This window comes from Danio aesculapii, chromosome 22 (genome assembly GCF_903798145.1).
Source record: "Danio aesculapii chromosome 22, fDanAes4.1, whole genome shotgun sequence".
Taxonomy (NCBI): Eukaryota; Metazoa; Chordata; class Actinopteri; order Cypriniformes; family Danionidae; genus Danio; species Danio aesculapii.
In genome coordinates, this window is record NC_079456.1 from 29619611 (window position 1) to 29627678 (window position 8068).

The 8068-nt window shown below is 37.6% G+C and overlaps 1 long non-coding RNA gene across 3 annotated transcripts; it reads right to left on the reverse strand.

Annotated features, from left to right (window-relative positions):
• Nucleotides 1-7049: 7049 nt before the first annotated feature.
• LOC130216299 (uncharacterized) lies at nucleotides 7050-7754 on the reverse strand. Of its 3 annotated transcripts, XR_008835782.1 has the most exons (4): nucleotides 7609-7754; nucleotides 7456-7515; nucleotides 7142-7250; nucleotides 7050-7064 (listed from the first exon to the last, which is right to left on the reverse strand). It is a non-coding gene; the product is annotated as an uncharacterized LOC130216299 (long non-coding RNA). The 3 variants fall into 3 exon arrangements; XR_008835780.1 differs by lacking the exon at nucleotides 7050-7064 and having other exon boundaries at nucleotides 7080-7250; nucleotides 7609-7744; XR_008835781.1 differs by lacking the exon at nucleotides 7050-7064 and having other exon boundaries at nucleotides 7124-7228; nucleotides 7609-7742.
• Between the last annotated feature and the right edge of the window lie 314 nt (nucleotides 7755-8068).

The window sequence follows — 8068 nt, forward strand, 5'->3', positions numbered from 1 at the left end:
CAAGTTTTAGTATGATTAAGCACATGCAACAATATTTTAGCAAAGTGCTTGCATTTTGCAACACGAATAAACAATCTTTATCATTAGCATGTTTCAATTGGTTTTACACATTGCTTGCAGGATTTTGCATACTTATTAAGCACATTGCAACACTGCTAACACATTCTGCACATTCGTAACATGTTTCAAATATTATTATCACTCCATGTATAATTTTGTTAACATGGTGTAGCACAATGCTAACATGTTTATGACATCTTTTAACACACTGCAAGTCTGTTTTCTTAGTCTTACTCTACCATGATTTATAACATGCTATTACAATAGGACAGTAATAGCGTGTTTGTGACAACACAACAATGTTAGCATGTTTTAGTTTAGCACTTTGCTAGCGTATATCTAAAATGATTTAACACATTGCTAGCATGTGTTTCACATGTTTTTAGCATTGTTTTGCAGATTGTATGTTTTCAGACATTGTTAGCCTGTTTCAAACTCTGTATTTTTAGCATTGTTTAGTACATTCCTAACTCATGTTTCTAAGATTTGAAAGCACATTTAACACTAAGTTTTCACACATTGCTAGTATTTTTATAGCAGTATTTAGCTCAAGCATTGTTTACCACATTTCTTTGACATTTCTTTCATTATTTACCACAGTACCACTGCTAGAACATGTCAGGTGTGGTTCAAGCATTATTTGATATCATTAGCATTCTGGACCTCTCACGTGTCAGCTTGTGTAGTGATGCTTTCACTTTTATTGCTTGTGGCATGTTTTTAAAGTCCATCACTTTGAATTGCACGTGTGGTGCCTGGAATGATAATCGTTATGTTTATACGCTGCTTCAATAATAACCATGTCTTTCTATTCTCCACAAAGTGAAGGAGACGGATCAAATGACCCATCCAAACCTCTAGGGAGTAATGAGGGTTTTCTTCTTTTTTTCCCAGGATTCAGAACAGCATGTCTGAAGTGCCCATACCTAAACTGTTCCCTTTTATAAGTTCTGGACAACCTGGGAAAGAAAATACTATCCTATTAACCGCAATCTTGCACACACTGAGAGGAGCAGCGGTGAGCTGTTGTAGTCATTATATCCGAGAGGCTGCACAAGAACAGCAAAAACACCAGCAAAGGCCTTAATGAACAGACGAAAAGCCACAGGCTCACTCGTTAAATGTAAGCAAATTTGCTCTTAATCGCAGCTGGAAATTAATATATGGTTCATTCATTTAATTAATTAATTATTTGCGTTCTGAAAAGAACAGTCAGCTGTGTTTCTTAATGTAGTTGCGCAAGAGAAAGACATTAAGACCAAGTAGAACTATTTTCTTTAATTTATCATAATTAACCACATGGGCCATTAAATCACATGCATTGTCTTTAAATATTCTGGAATCAATCTTTATAGATTTTTGTCCATATTGACATAATAACGTCACACAATTGCTGTAGATGTGTATGAGGCTGCTCATTCATGATGTGAATCATGTTTGCAAGTGAGCATGCGTTTATCTGATTGGCTGTCTGATTTGGGAAAATGGTTCCATTTACACAGTAAAAAATGCTGGGTTCCACACAAAATTCCTTGAACACAAATTTATTAAATTAACTTCGTAATTGTTTTTACAAATTTAACTGGATCAAACAAAAAGCAATTAAGTTGTCCCAAAACAACCATAGAAATTGTGTTGTTTCAAGTTATTTTAAAATAAGTAGTTTCAACAAAAAGCAGAAGTAATTTTTTGAGTGTACAGTACATTTGGTCACATACAGATGATACTACTTCAATGTGTTCCTTTTGGCGCCATTCATACCGCGGCGACAGTGGTACTTGGTGCGCCAGCAGCTTTTGACCGCTGGGTGGCAGTTTAACCACAGATATTCAGCTTTGCCTTTCCACAACACTAAACAGACTTTTCTGTGCGTACCTTATGTGATCAGATGTGTTCAATTAAAATATAATTTTGATTTAGTTTTCTTAGTAATAAACATTATCTTACCAGGGCTTAAAGTATTCCGGCACCATGCCGGATTTCCGGCGTGCGGCCGTGAGAGAAAAAAAAAAATAGAGCTTGCACATGCGGTTTAGTTGGGGATGCTCAAAATAACCAATTAAGCAATAACCGAAAGGGCGCGTTTGTAACCGATGAATGGTATCAGTTAAACGATTAAAATATGCTTTATAAATTTTTAAAGTTTGGCTGCATCTGTTAAATGGTTTACTGACTGCAGCCAGTGTTTTACGCTCTGCTTATGCTCGCTCAGCGCGCTTCAAGTTTTGCCGTTGTGTGCTGTGTGCTCGAGCGGAAAAGCGTGTTACTTCTGTTTCATTGTTCAGTCAAATGAAAGCACTGCAGGGTTTCTGTTGAGGTGACAGCGGGGTTTGGGTTGTCAATGTGAGTATGGCAAACTTTTAAAGATGGAGGAGAGTACTTGTGGTCGCTGTTTCAAGTTATCCAGAGTTGTATTTATAGATCTTGAATATCACAATATTATTAAAATTACAATTATAACATCGACAGCAACTCAACTCGCGCACACCAGCTAATTCAGTCGTTTTCTAGTGACATACAAAAGAGTGCAGGGCTTTTTTTTTTGTCAACCATAAAAGGCAGCGCGGTGCGCCGCGTGTTTTTGGAACATAAAGGCGTGCGCTTTGCGATCGGCCCCTAAATGTACAACAAATATTTGTTAACTCTTTGGATGGTAACACATGCAAACACACGTTTCTACAGACGCATTTTGCCAAAGAAGCAAATTGAAAGAAGGATATTTCTGGTCACAGTTTCACACAGAGTTGACATTAACCAGCGCTGATGCAGATCACCTCTGTGCTGTCTGGAGCCGCTTTATAAACTTAAAAAAGCAGGCTGTTGATGATTTAGGGTGGGCAACAACCAACAAACCCCTTTTTTATTTTATTTATTAGATTTTTTTGAAAATTACAGTTATTAATAGTTCTTATATAATATCAGCTTTTAAAATAGCCTACAATCTACGAATCAAACAAATCCAAAGATTTTCTTGATTTTGGTATAATGATAACTCCGCACCAAACTGAGGCTTTCATTTTATAGCTTATAAAACATGTATGCAATGTCATATGTAAGGGCTGTGACGGTCACCGTGATGACAATCACTCTAGAACACACGTTTTCTGTTTTGTTGCCAAGTAGCCTATACATTTATGAATATAACGTTAACTTAGACGTGATACAGCAAGTTCAAGTTCAGCCATGAACCTCGCTGGAAAACTTATATTACATCGCCAATCTGGAAACATTTTGGATTCGTGGCGAACGAGAAAGGCGAATCAATAATTAGGATGAAGCTATTTGTTGGGCTTGTTTAGAAAAATAAGTGTTAAATGGACAAACACGTCGAACCTCCAGAGCTGCGGTCATGTCACCCAGCCCATGAAATGCGGAGCCAGCTCCGGTGTCATCTACTGAACGCAAATGCCCAGCTAGTCCAGCCAGGTATGGCAGAGAGGCCTTTTCAAAAATGGCCAAATACAAAAGAGAAACTGATAAATAGTAGACGTTGATGAGAAATGGAGCAGCAAATTTGGTAGTTGAGAACGCGCCGCTCTGCGATGTAGAGCTGGTTTCCGAGAAATGCAGGCGGCGGAGCAAGATACCCTCTTTGCCACGGTTGCGAAAAAGTATCGGCATGCGCTACAGGCACACCGTCTCAGTGCTGCTGGAAACATTGTAATCTCAAATAAGTCTCCGCTTAAACCGAACAAAGTCAACATGTTAGTTTTTCTGGCAAAGAATCATAGAAATATGAATAGAAAACAAAAGGCGGAGAGACGCAGTTTTTTTTCAACATCTGACTTATGTTGTTACAAGCCTAGGCTAATATTTTTGTTCTTCGTTACTATTTATATTATTATTGATTAGTATTTGTAAAGTTTCTAAAATGTAACGTTTACTGTTTCAAGCAGTTAAAGTTATTTCTATTTAACTAGCCTACATTATTATAGGCTGTATTGTGTTGTTTTATCAACGAAAGTTAAACAACAAACATGTTCGTTTGTACGGATATTTAGCATAATACTTTGGTCTTTTTTGATTTCTTAATTTTTACATGAAATGTAAATTAACTTAGGTAGGCTACTTGGGTACAGGGGCGTAATTTGTTGGTAGTATACCGAGGAATGCTTTAGACAGTGAATATTGTCATCATTATTTAAAAAATTATAAATAAATAAATAAATAAATAAATAAATAAAACACCTTACGGAAAGGATGAAATAAAGGAAAAGCATGCTCTTAATCATTCTTCATAATCTGATTCGTAGCTATACATGCAATAAACTTATATTGCGCCGACAAGAACAAGCTCTAAAAGGTAAAGTCTAAAGCGAGAGGAGTTATTGATATTAATGTTAGTTGTTAATATGACCGTAAACACTGCGTTGTATAATTAACACCGTCATTGTGTTGTGTCTGCGATTTTTTTTTTCTTGTTGAAGAACAGAAAATTCATGTTATCGCCGTCTTCCCAGCCAGGTTTTCATGCAGTTTCCGTTTTTGTTTCTTCTCAAACAATAAAGTTTCGCTATAGCAGGCCCGGCGGCAGGATATCATAAATGAGGGCGCAAGGGCGATGTTTTTATATGACGTGCTAAAATTGAAAAATGAAATTTACATGAAAAGCTTTATTAGTGAAAAGCTGCCAAGCGCAACGAAATGGGCTATAAGCTATATTTGCTCTTATGTGCTGAAATACTTAACACTTTCCTTAAGACCACAGAATAATATGCAACATCTAAATGTCATATAGCCAATAAGGAAAAATTAACATGTTTCATGTCTCTCCAGTGCATTTGGACTGAATATTTGACTGTCTTACTGGATGTCTCCAGTAACTCTAACAAACATAGAGGCACAAGCAGACTGTAGGATTCATTCATTAATTCTTTCTTTTATTTATTTATTGTCAACCAAATATATATAAATTAATATGTGTGTGTGTGTGTGTGTGTGTGTGTGTGTGTGTCAGAGTCCAGAGGTGCGAGGGGAGGAGGTGCGTGGGGAGGGAGCGGGGAGCAGAGCTGGGAGAGAGTTCAGCTTCCTGACAGCCTGATGGATGAAGCTGTCTTTCAGTCTGTTGGTCCTGGCCTGGAGACTGCGCAGTCTCCTCCCTGATGGCAGCAGACTGAAGAAGTTGTGCATTGGGTGGGTGGCATCTGCTGTTATGCAGAGGGCTTTACGGGTAAGACGTGTGCTGTAAATGTCCTGAAGGGAGGGGAGAGAGACACCAACGATCTTCTCAGCTGTTCTCACTATGCGTTGAAGTGTTTTCCTGCAGGATGCATTGCAGGTTCCAAACCACACAGTGATGCAGCTGGTCAGGATGCTCTTAATAGTGCCTCTGTAGAAGGTGTACATGATTGGGGCTGGTGCTCTTGCTCTTTTGAGTTTGCGGAGGAAGTAGAGACGCTGCTGTGATTTTTTGGCATCCTCAGTGCATTTGTTTATGTAGGCTGTAACAGTCTCAGCATACTCCTGGAGGTCAGTGGTGTTGTTGTAAGTGGCAGCCTGTTTGAACATATCCCAGTCTGTGGTATTGAAGCAGTCTTGTAAAGCCTCTGAAGAACCTTCTGGCCACACTTGTATCTCCTTGCAAACCGGTTTGGTGACTTTAACGATCGGTCTGTAAGCAGGCATTAGCATGACAGTTAAGTGGTCCACCAAGGTGGGGGAGGGGGAAGGCTTTGTAAGCTCCTCTCTGTGTGGTGTAAACAAAGTCCAGTGTGTTATTGCCCCGTGTTGGAAAGTCTGTGTTGTTGTATTTTTGGAAACACACTCTTTAGGTCTGCATGATTAAAGTCCCCTGCCAGGATGAGAACGAAGTAGACGGATGTAGTCCAGTTTGTTGTCTAGCGAGCGTACATTCGCTAGAATGATGGAGGGGATAGCGGGTTTGTGACGTGACGTTGACGCACAAAAACACGGCGACGTACAAGACGAAGAACACAAAAACACATTACCCAGCAAACATTTGGACGTCCGATTACCGTTGAAAAGACGTCGCTCCACCACGTTGCGTCCTGGTTGAAAAGTAGTGCCAAAATGAAAATCCAACCGTCGTCTTTTACGTCTTCTGGCCGTGAATCGCACGTGTTTTCTACACGGTCCCTGCACGTCGAAATATGTCTTGTTCTGGACGTTTTCTGGTTGTTTTTAAAACGTGTTATTTCTTTATAATAAGTGTTTTAATAGCCTAATTATACATATAAAACAATCTAACTTATTATTTAAAGCTGTGAAATGCAATCAGGTCCAATTTCAGACCAGTTATACCTGAATGTCTTTATAGCATTGTAATCACGTGTAAATCATAATTAATACATTATGTAAGGATGCAATAGTGTTACGATTAAGCAAATTATTTATTGTGCATATAGTAACATAGTAACAGATGTACATCACTGTTAAACAGACACATCTAATAAGAATAAACACAGAAATATGGACAACACAAGTGAAATGTTATTTTAGAGTCTTTATTTCTAATATTCTTCAGCACTTCACAGCATCTGAGGGAGGAGAATATGATTTGTCTTATCCTACAACTAAAAACGTACAATATATCAAGAATTACTGTCATGTTTTGTGAATGAACAGCAATGCGCCGAGCAGTATCTAATGTCAATACATACACATTCCCTACTACTCATCATTTTACAACTGCCCATATCCACACATCCACAGTTTTGTGACAAGCAAAGACTGTCATTCATGGCTTACACTAAAATTATAATTTAATATTTTTAGTCTGCTTGACAGCCTGAGTCTGTACAAACATTTTAAAACATCTGAACATTAAGCATGTCTATAAGGAGACGTACAATGATGAATAACAGATGAAATCTATAGTTTAAATAATATAACATACAGGGTTAATTGTTGGGGTAGTAAAACATATTTTCCTGAAATATTGTGCAGAAATAAACACAAACAATGCAAGATAAATATGTACCTGTTTATCAATCTTTTAATCAGGCTTGGACAGAACATCCACCAACTCCAGACAGTTGCTGAACCTAAATGTGACACCAAAATCACAGTCAGAGCGATCCAGACAGACAGAGACACACATTCTTTCACATTTCAAACTTACACAGATGCAGTTCTTCTCTTCAGCTTTGATGAACACCACAGGATCTCGCTCTCAGAATCCAGTCTCTTAACAGAACATGTAGACCTGCTGGAGTCCACAATGACAATTACTGTAACAGAGCAATAGCTAACATCAGGCTTATGATGACGTTAACGTTTCTAGTTGCAATTATTTACTAAAGCGTTTATCAGGATACGCAGTAATAAGATCACAATACTCACCACAGGTATAAAAACTAGCTCTAGGTTTGCAAATGTGAACTCATACACATTATACACCTAAATACACTTTTAAGCATTCAACAAGTTTCTCACCTACTCTGGAGTGTCCTCAGGGAGTGGGATGACAAAGGATCATTTGCACTGGAGACAATTCTACAGACAAACAAAACAACAGTGAGAAAGGTAATAATGAAATTATTTAATGAACAGCAAATAAATAAATGCAAAGCCTTATATGATTCTTACAGTTGGCCTGGAGAAAGAGTATTGAATTCTGTCTGACAGATGACTGACTGTTATTCACCCTGCAAGACAAATTTGAACCTTAATGCAGTTTAATTAATTACAGTACAAAAACTATTTTACAGGAGCAGTTAAAAGAAAAGTGGTTAGACTTTACCTGTTAAATCTCCACATGAGCTAATAACACCTACATGCATATATTTACCATTTTATGTTAGTGTAAAATATTAAGTAAATAACTTTTTTATATACATGCTCATAAGTTTTGCTCTTATTGTTAATGACAGCCTATTAATATAGGCTAAACTAAATCATTAATACTGGTATGGTAATAAATGCTGGAGACATATCTACAATAGAATGATACTATATAGCTTTTTGTTAGCTTTTCTAACAAATTCGTGCATTATCATCATTATTAAATTGTTTTATTTATACACCATTCCACTCCAAACTCACCTGA